This window comes from Callithrix jacchus, chromosome 16, assembly GCF_049354715.1.
Source record: "Callithrix jacchus isolate 240 chromosome 16, calJac240_pri, whole genome shotgun sequence".
In the NCBI taxonomy this organism is placed as follows: domain Eukaryota; kingdom Metazoa; phylum Chordata; class Mammalia; order Primates; family Cebidae; genus Callithrix; species Callithrix jacchus.
In genome coordinates this window covers 59,765,032-59,779,689 of record NC_133517.1, presented here as the reverse complement: position 1 = coordinate 59,779,689, position 14,658 = coordinate 59,765,032, and the positions used below count along the sequence as shown (strand labels likewise).

Genomic DNA, 14,658 nt, shown 5'->3' with positions numbered 1-14,658 from the left:
AAGTACTTAGTTATTTAATTAAAAGTGTACACATTACTATCGGGAAGAAATGCCAGGTGATTTGAACACCGAACAGGAATATTTTACCTAAATCATGAGATTGTATTTGAAGTCATGGGTGGAGTTAGCTGGGAGAAAAGGCAGTGAAGACCATTACAGGTAGAGGACAGAATACTGAGACATTTTTCACATACTAAGAAAAAATAATGTCCTGAGACATCATTGAAAAATTGTTAGATGGTATCAGAAAGACAAAAGTAGATATTAGATTAAGATGAGATTGAAGAGAAAATATTTCAGTTCCTGTAGGAATATCATGGCTGAAATTTATTCTTCATGGTCCAAATATTGCTGAACTTTGGTAAACTAGGGCATATTCATATAAGGGCATAAGGGTCTATGAAGGACATACAAGAAATCATGTCATATAATGAAGCGGTTAACACTCTGAGTATGTTCAATCTGAATAAAAAGACTGGAAAACTATAATCAATTTTATATTTTCCATTTCTTTAGCTACTTGAGGTTGAGCTTTCTTTCTAATAGGTTTACACAGTTTATATTTATTTCAGTGCTTTTTTCTCTTCACATCCTTTCTCATTTTTATCTCGACTTCTTTACCTTCTTCGTATCAATGTAGCAATGTAGTGTTATTTTTTTTCAATTTGATATGAGGGAAATATTTTCTGTAGTGGAAAATTTCTGTTTTCACATTGTATTAAAGTATTTTTGCTGTGCATTCTTAAATGTGGGATGTTTTTAAGCAAATGTATCAGTTTTTTTTTTTCCTTATGACTTTTGGGTGTCCTGTCTTGTATTGGAAGACACATATATGTTTCTTAATGTTCTTCTATCTTTTCTCCTATGTTCTACATCAAGGGGTGAGTGTTAACTGGAAGAAAAAGTGTAAGAGAGACCAACCTTCTCTGACCCCAGAGCTTCCATCCCACTCCAAGGAAAATAAAGTTCAACATCTGTTCTAATCCCTGAATGTTCAAGTAGAATCTCCTTCTCAGATGAAAATTGCAATCTTAGCCAGTCTTTTGTCCTTAATGTTGTATTATCACAAGAGTGTTTTTGGAAGAAAGCTTAAAAAAGTGCTTACTGATTATCTATAAACATGCATTTTTATCTTTGGAATACAACTCACGGTGCACTAAGATGTATCATATGTGATCAACTGCACTGAATATGATGCCCTTTGTTTAAAGGGTGTGTCTATGTAATTTTTAGTTTCTTAAATTTTTACCAGAGACACTTGAACTTTTTCTACCATCCATGACACATATTTTGTAAGTTGGTTTAAGAGGAAAATTTCTGGGAAAAAAACACCAAAAAATGTTGTTAATTACTCCTTTCATTTGTTAAGAATAATGTTAGTTCCTTCTAAGAATTTCATAACTTGATACTCCATTACTGGAGATAAATCTGATTCCTTAAAATGAATTGTTTTTCCTTCTTCAAACAGAATTTCTTAGGCCCGTGTCTGGAACGTTAATACGGTACCTTCCTGTTGCATTATTTTTGTGTCTTTATGAGATGTTCATTGAGGGGAGCAGTATCATCATAAATATATAAAGACAAATAAACCACTGGTGTATTATTTATTTACTTACTGTGGTAAGAACACATAATATGGATTCTACCCTACTAATAATTTTTAAAATTTTTACCTGATATGTAATTATACATATTTATGTGATATAATTTAATGCTTTGGTACCTGTATATGTTGTACAATAATCAAATCAGGGTAGTTAGTATATCCATTGCCTCATGCTTCTATCTCTTCTTTGTGGTGAGAACACTCAAAAGCTTCTCTTCTTGACATTTAGTAATATAGAATACCTTACTGTCAAGCACAGTCACTGTACTGTGAAATGTAGCACCAAACCTTATTCCTTCTATCTTATTGTAACTTCGGACCTGTTAACCCACCTCTTCCTATCCTCCTGTTTGCCCCTTCTTTATCCAGTCTCTGGTGATAACTGTTATACTCTCTATATCCATGATATCACTTTTCTTTATTTTCTAACTTCCACATATGATGTCTATTTTTCTGTGTTTGGCCTATTTCACATAACTTTGTGACTTCCAGGTTCATCCATGTTGTTACATATGACAGAATTTCATACTTTTTATGGCTAAATAGTATTCCACTGTATATGTGTGCATCTAAACAAACACATATACATTTTATTTAGCCATTGATTATTGGGCACTTAGGTTGAGTCTCTATTTTGGCTGTTGTAAATGGTGCTGAAATAAATATGGGGAGGCAGATCTGTTATTGACAAACTTCATTTCCTTTAGCTATATGCCCATTAGTGGGGAATGCTGGATCTTGTTCTATTTTTAATTTTTTGAGAAACCTCTACATTGTCTATACTAATTTTCAAATCCACCAACAGTACACAAATGTTCTCTTTTCTCCGTCCTCACCAAGACTTGCTTTGTTGAATATTTTTTGATAACAGCAGTTCTAGTTTAAGTGAAGTATCTCATTAAGATTGTGATTTGCATTTCCATGATAATTAGTGATGCTGAGCATGTTTTTGTTATACCTGCTAGCTATTTGTATGTCTTCTTTTAAGAAATGTCTGTTAAGCTATTTTGCCCATTTTATATAAGATTTTTTTTTTGCTTTTTTTTTGTGGGTTTTTTTTTTGCTGTTGTTTAATTTTTTAAATATATTCTGGATATTAACTCCTTTGTTAGATGTATCGTTTGTAAACATGTTCCCCTCTTATACAGGTTGTCTTTTTCTTCTGGTACTAATCCTTTATTGTGAAAAAGCTCTTTAGTCAGATGAAATCCTATTTGACTATTTTTTGTCTTGTTGCTTTTGCTTTTGAGGTCCTTATTTTTAAAAAAAATCCTAGTCCAGATCAATGTTGGGAAAGGGTTTGCCTAGGTTTCCTTCTAGTAGTTTCGTAGCTTTGGAATCTACATTTAAGCCTCCAATTTGATTTGATTTTCTAATATGGTGAGAGATGGGTATCTAATTTCATACTTCTGCATGTGGATATTCAATGTTCCTGGCACCATTTATTGACGAAACTGTCTTTCCTTGATGTGTATTCTTGGTATCTTTGTCATTTACAGTGTAGCATTGTTACCATATAAGCATGCTGTACAACATGGTTACAAGGTAACAGTACTTTAGGACATTTTAATCTTGCTTACCTGGAATGTTATACCTATAAAATAATAACTTCTCAACCCCTTGCAACTCCTGCCTCATGCGCCTCTTAGCTCCTGGCAACCACCATTCTATTTTCAGCTTCCATAAATTTGACTAGTTTGGGTGCCTCATATATGTGGAATCATGCAGTATTTATTCTTCTATGATTGGCTCATTTGATTTAGCATAAGATCTTAAAGTTTCATCCATATTGGCAAAAATAGAAAGATTTTCTGGAAGACTTTAAGTAAAGACTATCCAATGTAAATTCTGTCATAAAGTAGAGAAAAAGGCCCAAAGATCACTGCTTCTCTCCCTGGTATAGAAAGATAAGATATTTCTACACTATCTGTGGTCTTGTGATTTGTAAGCTCAGTCAACAACCAGAAGAAGACAGAGACCAGTGAAAAATTATTACCTCTCTGAAGCTCAGTTTCTCATCTGAAAAAACAAGAAATGGTAAGGAAACATCTCCAGATACTTCTTAGTTTTGACCTTTGCATCTTATCAGCTGCTATGAGATGTTAAACCAAACAAACAAACAAACAAAAACTAAAAATGAGGACAGGTGGAAAGTAATGTTCTGTTTGACCTTTGGTCATCCCCTCAGCATCTTGACCTGACCTTCACCAGTAACTAAAACTGCCATTTTTTCATGGCTTATTTGGGGTCAAGTAAATATTAACTATGAAAATACTTTGTAAATAGAAAAAGTTCTTTGCAGTCATTGAAGGTTTTTTATTGAAAGTAAGAACAAACAACATTGGTTAAATAAAGTTTAAACAAAAGACAAACATACACTGAAACAAGCAAGAGCAAGGGTTAGAAAACAAAATCAAATTATTGGCAGGCTCCTGAAAATTTTTAAAACTATTGGAGGAATTATATAAACTTGAGAAGGCCGTTAGAAGCAAGTCTTTCTGTAGTACACTGTTGCTAACCTGATACATCAACAAGGCAAGTGATACAATTAAAATTCCATATTCTAAGGAGATAGAATCTGACTGGCCTCACTTGGATCAGGTGTCCTCCCTCAATCTGTCAGATTTGGCAATTCTAGTGACATAGTGACCTGTCACAAGCACTGGTGGCCTGGATCTGCAGAGGCCCCAGTGTCCACAACAAGGTAAAGTGCAGTGGGACAGCAGGTCTGCCTGATACATATATGACATTTATTGTTTCTCAGCAAAAATAATTCTGGAAATATATGTATATATGCACACATAATATATATATAAAACATATATGTCATATATAATTATATATATTATATATATAACATATGTCATATATAATTATATATATATTATATATATACACATATGCAAAAAAATTGAGTAGCTCAATACATGAGAAAAAAAAAGAAAGCTCTTGGACATTTCTGCTCTAGTCAGGTTACTCTGTTGAATCCCCAGGATGGCTGTAGCCTCATGTTTTGTGTGTAAATAGCTCATAAAGACTAGAGAAAATCTATTAGATTACCATAAATAGTCCTTGAGAACAAACAGTATGATAAGCATTGGAGGTGATATACATGTAAAAAACAAAACACACTATCTTTATCCTCTTAGGAATAAACCTTTAATGAAAATTAAAAATCTTGAAATTTAAAATCTAATAGAAAGACAATGGAAATCTGCAAAAATCAAAGGCCATGGAGTTGAGATTCTGGTTTATTATCTATGCCTATATGTGCATATATATAGATATATATATATGCATATGTGTGTGTGTGTGTATATGGTGAGAGAGACATATATATCTATGCCTATATATCTATAATATAGGCAGAATATAATAAGATTTTCTGAAAATCTCACTGAAATATTAATATGGGCACAGAAACTTAAATGAGCTAATGATAACAACAAAGACCTGACCTAAAAGACTAATTATATGGAGGATCTAGAGAAGTTTCAGCTTATCTCAAGGCAAATAGAATTTTAGTGGTGTACCTGAGCAGCAGCACTACGAAGGGAATAAGGCTGTGCTCCTGGAATTAGAATCCTGGGACCTGTCCATTCTGTCCACTTTTTTGCTCCAATGCAAACTCTGCAGCATCCAGAAAAATAAGAAGCTGTTAGATTTAACATGAGAATTTTATTGTTTCAGAAAAATTATAAAGCTTCCACTTCTCTATTCTTGCATGACATGTCTTATACCTACATAGCTAGCCAGTGATTGCCATTCATTATAAGCATACCTTGATAGTGCAGCAGGCAGTGTCTGTTCCAATCCATGTTTCCTTGCCCTGTCTTTGAATGAGCTCACCTGCAGCTCTAATGGATAGTTACCAGCAACGTGACAGTATCTCTCTCTATCTGTTTGCTTCAATGCTTGCTTTGGCCGTACAGGCTTGGTCTGATCTGCAAGTCCAACTCAAAATATAGGAGAGCTAAAGCTGCAAGGGTCAATGTCTACCAACAGGGGGATGGGAGTCAATGAATAAGTGACCTCAGTCTCTTCAGACTTTGCTGGAAAAGCTTGAATATTTCTCATAGAGACCCTTGTGGTTTGGAATTCAAGTTGTTTAGACTGGTAAGCCACTCATCAATGGACACTACCTCTTCTTTTATTTCACTTTCCCGCTCCCTATCTGGAATCATAAATAAACGACCTGTTTCTAAGTTCTTGTAACATGGTCTAGTCTAAGACAGACAGACAGGATAATTGTCTGTAAAATGAGAAAAGCCAAGTTCCTATAATATAGTTCTAGATAACATGCAATAGACGGTGTTTATGACGAGGCAAGCACTATTTGCAAGCTTTCTAAGAAATGCAATTTTTATGTCCTTGGGCCTCAGAATGCCATTTATGAGGACAAAATGTTACTCGCACTAGAATTCGGTGTACTGAATTGCATAAGGAAAGATCACAGTATTAGCAGAATAGAGACCTAGATCATGACCTGTCCCAAAGTGATCATATCATTTAAGAAATATTAACACATAAATAAAAGAATGAAAAGTAGAATAAGATGGATTTTTTTTTGAGACGGAGTTTTGCTCTTGTTACCCAGGCTGGAGTGCAATGGCGCGATCTCAGCTCACTGCAACTTCCGCCTTCTGGGTTCAAGCAATTCTCCTGTCTCAGCCTCCTGAGTAACTGGGATTACAGGCACACGCCACCATGCCCAATTAATTTTTTGTAATTTTAGTAGAGACGGGGTTTCACCTTGTTGACCAGGATGGTCTCGATCTCTTGACCTTGTGATCCAACCACTTCAGCCTCCCAAAGTGCTGGGATTATAGGCATGAGCCACCACGCCCAGCCTGAGATGGATTTTTTTTTTTTTTTAGTTGAAACAAATGGACTTTTTGATGCTGAGTTTCTTGGATGGGTGGTGCATAATATCATTCATTAGGATTGATGAATGTAGTTTTTTTCATTGATGACAGCTATGTGTCTATACATACATAATTTTGTATTTGTTGTTGTTGTTGTTGTTGTTGTTTTAGAAGAGATGGGGTTTCTCCATGTTGGTCAGGCTGATGTCGAAATCCTGACCTCAGGTGATCTACCCACCTCAGCCTCCCAAAGTGCTATGATTACAGGCATGAGCCATGGTGCCCAGCCCCAGAATATTTTTCTTGATATGATGGTGAAGTCTCTAGATTAAAAAATGCTTTATATTTAAAAAATTTACATCCTGAAAAAAATGCACCTTTTATTTATTTTCCAGCTTAAAGATTTCAAAGGAATTGGTGCTCTATCAGAAAAGGTTGCACAAACAGAAGACTTGCAACAAGTCAGTAATTTAACCCTGCGACAGGTTCAAAGAAGGGCTAACACAGCCACGAGAGGGTTCCACAGACAACATATTCATGCTGGTGCTACAACTCCTTTACTTATCAATGAGGAGAGCAGAGCAAGGACTTGTGGAAAATAGATTAAAGAAGACATTTAACTTTTCTGGATTCCAACATAAGGTCCTCATTTTGATAACTACATATATATTGTACATTTCCCCTAGTTTTAGGAAAGGAAACTACTTGTCTAAAATGGTGACAATTCAACCATATGTTGACAGTTTTTCATGGCCAGTGGGAAGTCATGGGCTTCCTTTGTGTGGTAGCAAGCTAGTACTCATTAGACTCAAACCCCAGTGACACACAGAAGCTGAAAACTAAAGCACACACTTGGCTGTGAATCCGAGAACATGCATTTTCTACCAAGCCCTGCAATCATAGCAGTGAGAGCTTGGGTGGTGTGCACAGTGGAAATACTAAGAGTTGGGAGCCCAGTAATTCGAACTATGGTCCTAGGACCTACCATTTCGCATTCTAAGACAATTCATGACAAGTATTGGGCTCATAGTTTTTCCATTTGTATAGAAAAAAAGACTAAATAATATCCGAGAGTATTACAAATGATTTTGTAAAGCCAGTGGCAGAAAACTGATGCTTATATTTATTGATTTATCAGTGCTTTGGGGTAGCCAAAATTAATTTCAAAGGAGGACCTTAACTCCGTCAGATACACCCTTGGCTCAAGTTTTTATGAGTGTGAGAAACTTCTGCTTCTTTTTTTTTTCCCAAAGAAAATCCTGAATAGAGCTCTCTAACTCCCCTAGTGCATGTAAACAGTTCTCCTTACTCAAATGTTGTGGAGGCAGATGAGTGCTATGTTAATTACACTAACTAACCACTTACTCTATTTTTACTAAGGGTTACAACTTTTATATCATGGCATCTCAGTTTCCACAGCTCTGATGAAACATAACGGTTATGCATGAGTATTGCTGAGGGCTCCCACCCACATATCTTATTTCAAATAGTCCAAAGTGTAAAACTTCCTGCCAAAACAAGTCAGATCAGCAGAGGACTAGAAAGGTAACTCACATAGTTTTCCCCTTGTGTGGTATAATGCAAACATATATTGGTTTTGGTCACCTCCTTGGCCCCAGGCACAAAGGTCCTAAATCTTTTGGGATTTCTGAGTAATAAGTGTGTCTTTTTAAATTTGTACTAGGTCCCTTTTTATCATACATGAGTTTATGCTAATGAGTTGACTTAGAATGGGGCTTTATAGGCTTAGAATGAGACTGGTCAACAGAGACACAACGTGATTCTGGGTTAAAACATTCAGCCCCACCCACCAAGCTCTTGGAAGAGGAGTAAGGGTCTAGAGACTGAGATCTAAAACACTTCTGAAAAATTATAATTGGAGAGCCTCAGAATTGGCAAATACACCCATGTTCTAAAAGGGTGATGACCCCAACTCCACAGAGCAAAGCTCCTGAGTTCAGGCTCTCACCAAGCCTTGCCTAATGTACCTCCTCAACTGACAGTACATTTGTAACTTTTATAATAACCTGGTAACTGTAAGCAAAGTCCCATCCTGAATTATGTGAGCTGGGCTAACAAACTAGCCAACCTGAGTAGGAGATTGGGGGAATTCCCAATTTATAGCTGGTCTGTGAGAAATATGGATGGCTTCAGGATTTGTGTTTGGCATGTAAAGAGGGGACAGTCTTGTGGGACTAAGCCCTTAAAGCTGTGGAGTCTGATGCATACTCCAGGCAGCAGAATTCAATTCAAGTGTTGGAGACCCAGTAGGCATTTGGAGAATTGGTCATTGGTGCCAGAAAACACCCCACCTTCCTATCCCCCTTTTCCATCAATATTGTTTATAAATGAACTGTACAGTAAGGTCAAGTCATCATCTTTGTGAAGGGACCCAGTTCCTATGAGGGACGGTTGAAAGGACTGGGAACGTTTAGTATGAAGACTCAGAGACTAGGGTCTGAGTGGACTCTTGGCAACTACCTTCTGATAATGTAATGTTATTGTACAATATAGAGAATGATAATTTTTAAATGAGACTTACACAAAAGTAGAAGATACCTGAAGACAGAATATGACAACTGAATAAGGAGTTTCCTATTGATTTAAAATGTCCAGAGATGGAATAATTTTCTCACTATAAATTTACCAATCTAAGTATGGGCAATATCTCTTAAATGCTAAAGAGAATATACATGTCATCTTCATTCATTTTTTATTGCTATAAATAAATACCCAAGATTGGGTAATTATTACCTTTTTTTTTTTTTTTAGAAATAAAGCAATATTTGGCTCACCATTCTGATGGCTGAATAGTGAAAGATTGAGCATCTGTTTCTGATGAGGGACTCAGGCTGCTTCCACTGCTGGTGGAAGACAAAGGGGAGCAGGTGTGTGTAGATCACATGGCAGGAGGGGAGAAGAGAGGGAAACAGAGAGAGGGAGGTGCCAGGATCTTTTTCAAAACCTGCTGTCTCTCTGGAGTTAATAGAGTGAGAGCTCACTCATCCTGTGGCATGGGGGAGAAGGATATTATTCTATTCATAAGGGATCCACCCCTTGACTCAAATGCCTGCCATTGGGCCCCACATTTAACACTGGGAACCAGATTGATTACATCATGAAGTTTGGAGGGGACCAACATCTTAAATCATAGCACATAGAGATTCTGCACTAAGTTTTCAATCAGCCTGTAATCCTATAATAGGCATTCACAGCAGTCATTTTGCTTATTATTGGATGTTTACAAAATACTCGCACGTGATCCTTTCTTGCAGGATTCACAAAACTCTGTTGTAGTGGTTTGTAGTGTAAAAATTCATTCCAGTGATTAAGTGAATTTTCCAAGGTAACCAAAGTAGTCAGCAGTTAGTACAAATTCCCAAACCAACCTTTTGATAGAAAAACCTGTGTTATGCCAAATATATAAAACCTTTATCTGGTGGCTGAATTCACGTGAGTTACAACGAATTCCACTATGATCACTTCTACAAAAAATGAAAAGTACTAACTTCTCTACTATTAATACTAACTTTTAACAATATAACAATATGTACCATCTCTATCTACTGTGATAGTCAACACTCATTCCATATTGCAAAAAGTTACTCTGAGTGTGACTCAGAAGTGGTTCTTCACTTCCCACGGACACTGCAAGCCTAAAGTGTTCAGCCCTATTGAGAAAATACTAATCTCTGAAGAGTAGGACTGGAAAGCTTTGCTGTTTGTAGCAAATATTCTGTACTTTTGGAAACACTCCCCATAATGATCACAGATGACCTGCTGTAGAAACACATATGATTCATTCTTTCTTGCTGGGTTGAAAAATCTCAAAGAAAGTACTACGTCCCCCAACTTTGCCACCATGTTACAGTGAGAAGGTTCAGAAGAAGCAAAAGCAAATGCCTTTCTGTAACTTCAAATGGAACAGTTTGTTGGAGGCAAAGTCCAAGTCTAAAACATCTCAAATAAAAATTACAGGCCGGGCATGGTGGCTCAAGCCTGTAATCCCAGCACTTTGGGAGGCCGAGGCGGGTGGATCACGAGGTCAAGAGATGGAGACCATCCTGGTCAACATGGTGAAACCCCATCTCTACTAAAAATACAAAAAATTAGCTGGGCATGGTGGCACGTGCCTGTAATCCTGGCTACTCGGGAGGCTGAGGCAGGAGAATTGCCTGAACCCAGGAGGCGGAGGTTGCGGTGAGCCGAGATCCCGCCATTGCACTCCAGCCTGGGTAACAAGCATGAAACTCCGTCTCAAAAAAAAAAAAAAACAAGATACAGTCTATTTTACATAGAAAACATATTAAAGTGTATTTAGCCTTCAAGGACTATTTATTATACATGGTCACCCTGGTAGAGATTTGTGGGGAAAGGGAATCTACACAAATCTATAAAAATCTGCTTTGTTGGCTTTAGAATTTAGAGATAATATTTACCCAAGTGCTTGGGGATATGGACTACAGACATTTTATTTTGAGAACAATCCATGTATTGGATGCAAAAATGCCTACAAGTAATATCTTCCATGTTAAAAGAATATGATTGATTCGGAAAGGTGGAAAACTAAGTGGCGGGCCCTCTTTTCAGTTTCCAGCAGTTTCTGGCATTTTGTGAATGTTTTGAAAATGTTGTCAAGTCAAGAAAAACAAATAATAAATATTTTCAGTCATACAAGTTTTATCTTCATGGCACTCCAAGAGATTTCACTAAGACATCGGGGCAAGCTGTCCACCTTTCTATAGCAAAAGGAATTTGCTTACGGAAGATAGACAAATTGAGATGCAAAACATTCTGTTAGTGACCACAGGATTTCCTTAGATGTGATTTCTCTGCTCATGAATTATGAAAGCCCAAGAGCAATATTTCATGCCACTACGAATTTTTTTTAATTGAACTATCATTGGCACACAACACAATAAACAGATTTAAAGTAAGGAATTTGGTAGGCTTTGATATGTGAGGATTTCCTGTGAAATCATTATCACCACCAAGAATATAAATGTAACTATCACCCCAAAAATGCTTCTTGTGCTCCACTAATCTCTCCCACATCTAGTGATCCCTATCCAAAGTTTGATTTGCTTTCTGTCAATATAGACAATTTTGAATTTTCCAGAATTTTTAATAAATAAAATAATATAATATGATTTGTCTGGTTTATTTCACTTGACATTTTAAGATCCAACCAGGTATGAATAGTTCATTTATTTTAATTTCTGAGTAATATTCCATGATATAGATACATTACAGTTGGTTTATTTATTCTGTTGGTGATATTGGGGTCATTTTAGTTATTGCTCTAATAAATATAACTTCTTTGAATATGCACTTAAAATATCTTTATAAAATACACATTGATTTCCACTGGGTAAATTCTTAGGAATGAAATGGATGGATCATATATTAGTTATATGATTAAGTTTTTAACAAACTGTCAAATTGTTCTCTGAGGTGGTTATATAGTAATTCCACTTCCTTACCAATACCTGGCATGGTGAGTTTTCTGTTGTGCTTTGTATTCCTATTTTGTTTTCCATTTTATACCTACTAATTGTTGTGTAGTGGTGAATCAATGTGGTTTATTTGCATTTTGCTAACAACCGATAATGCTGATTCTCTTTCCATGTGCTTACTTGACATCTGTACATCTCTTGTCATGTATCAGTTTAAACTTTTCCCATTTTTATTGAGTTGTTTTCTAATCATTGAATTTTGAGATGAATATATTATATATTCTTTATACACTTTCCTTATCAGATATATATCCTACAGAAATGTTATCCTAATCTGTGGCTCTCTTTTCAATATCTTTAGAATATCAGAAGTTCTTAATTTTGATAAAGTCCAAGTTTTTATCTGATATAAATTGTGATTTTACTGTTAGACCTAAAAAATATTTTATAACTCAAAGTCACACAAATTTTCTCCTGTTTTCAAGAAGTTTTATATTTTCAGATTTTACATTCGTGACTATGAATTATTATGTTAATTTTTGTGTATGATGTGAAACACAGATGAGTGTTTTTTCCATATGAATATTTAGTTATTCTAGCACTATATTCTGAAACGACTACCTTTTCTTATTGAATTGTTCTTGCACTTTTGAGGAAAATCAGTTGACCATACTTGTATGGATCTATTTTTGGATTATCTATTTCATCTTACTTATTCATTTGTCATTTTAAAATTTCAATATCACAAACTCATCTTTATTTTAATTTTATAATAAGTCTTAAAGTCAGATAGTGTAAGCCCTTCACCTATGTTCTTAATTTTAAAGTTTTGTGCCTATTATATACATTATATATATATGTTAACTTTATAAAATTTTATCAACTATAGATCTACTTGGAAAGAACTGAGATCTTAACAATAGTGAAGATGAACTTCTATCTGATGAACAAGGTATCTCTCCATATATTTAAGGCTTTTCTTTTTAAAATGTATCTTCATGACATTTTGTAGTTTTCAGCATACATGCCTTGGTAATCTCTCTGCAGGTGTATCACTTTACAATTTTCATGCTATTGTAAATGTTAGTGGTTTTAAGTTTAAATTTCCAGTTGCTAATTGCTAATATATAGAAATACAAATGGTTTTTTTAAAAAATTGATTGTGATAGCCAATCAATCTGAACTGACACCTCAACAAAGATGTTATGATGACAGTAAACGAAGAAATCCTCAACATCGTGTCATCAGGACATACAAATTAAAGCAACAATGAGGCACCATTATCAGGATGGCATCTGTTAGAATGGCCAAAATCCAAAATATTGACAGGACGCTGGTGATTAGTGCAGAAATATTCTCATTACATGACATTCTGGAAAAGTCAAGACTATAGTGACAGAAAAAGATCAGTGATTGCCAGGAGCAGGCAGTGAGGAAGGGATGAGTAACAATAAAACTATTGTGTAAGATATCGTAATGTTGGATATATGTTGGTAAAACACATACATCTGTACAATACAAAGAGTGAACCCTCATGTAAACTATGGACTTAGTAATGTATCAATATCATTTATTGTAAAAATGCATTGCATCAATTAACACAATATGTTAATAGTCAGGGATATTAAGGGGCAATAGATAAGGAGTATTATGGAAACTCTTTATACATTCCATTCAAGTTTTATGTAAACCTAAAGCTGCAATAAGAGAAAATGTTTACTAATTAAAAAAAAAACACTCATCAAACATTTAAGAAATATTGATCACATACTCTGAGGGCTTAACAAAGTAAGTTATTTTAGAGATGTAGTGTGTTTAATTATTTATCTATTGATATTCAAAAGAAATTTTGCATAAACTATAGTATAATATGTAAATAATCTTTACTTTCTTTTCTTTTCTTTAATCTGGATGCCTATCATTTATGTTTTCTTTCCTAATTGCACTAACTTGAGCTTCCAATAAAATGCTAACCAGACATGCTTAGGACAGACATCTTTGTCTTATTCTTGACCTCAGTGGGGATGACATTCAGTATTTCACTTTTAAATAGTGTTTTTCATGGTTACTGATTATCAGGTTGAGGAAGTCCTATTTATAGTTATAGTTTTCTATGCTGTTTAGTCAGTAATGAATTGTGAAATTTACCATATACTTTCTGTGTCTATTCAGATGATCCTACATTTTTTATTCTTAAGTGTTTTAATCTGAATTGTCTTGATTGATTTTTGAATGTTAAAGAATATCACAGCCTAGAGATAAATTCTACATGTTATGACTTTTGATATATTGTTGGATTCTGTTTGCTAGCATCTTTACGCTTTTCCCATATACTCCGAGAATACTTGCTTGCAGTGCTTGTAGATGCAGCATTTACCCTGAATGTTGCACAGAGTAGCTAGCTTTTATTATTATTTTCACCTTGCTCTAGTACAGTGACTTGGGAAACAAAAGACATCATTCTATTTATAGCATTCCATTTTTAGCAGTAGTATTTCCGTTTACAAAATATGGTAATTCTTGACCTCTCAAAATGTCAAATCCTAGGCAATGTGACATTCCTACATGTGATGTTCACGTGGTCCTCCAGCAGTGGTTGGCTGAAGATTAATTTGTTAAATCTGATTTTTCCAAAAAAAATGATTCTGATTATTCTGATATTAGTTCTATTTAGAAATCACTCCAAGAACATTTTTTATATTTTATTTTCACATTGAAAATCAGTCAGATT

The 14,658-nt window shown here is 35.1% G+C and overlaps 1 long non-coding RNA gene across 1 annotated transcript in view; it reads left to right on the top strand.

Annotated features, from left to right (window-relative positions):
• Positions 1-4,196: 4,196 nt before the first annotated feature.
• LOC118148566 (uncharacterized) overlaps positions 4,197-14,658 on the top strand; it is a 34,392-nt gene continuing 23,930 nt past the window's right edge. Inside the window, exons 1-3 of the long non-coding RNA XR_004735425.3 lie at positions 4,197-4,310; positions 6,867-6,932; positions 12,817-12,879. This is a non-coding gene — a long non-coding RNA (uncharacterized LOC118148566). The remainder of the gene's footprint in view (positions 4,311-6,866; positions 6,933-12,816; positions 12,880-14,658) is intronic.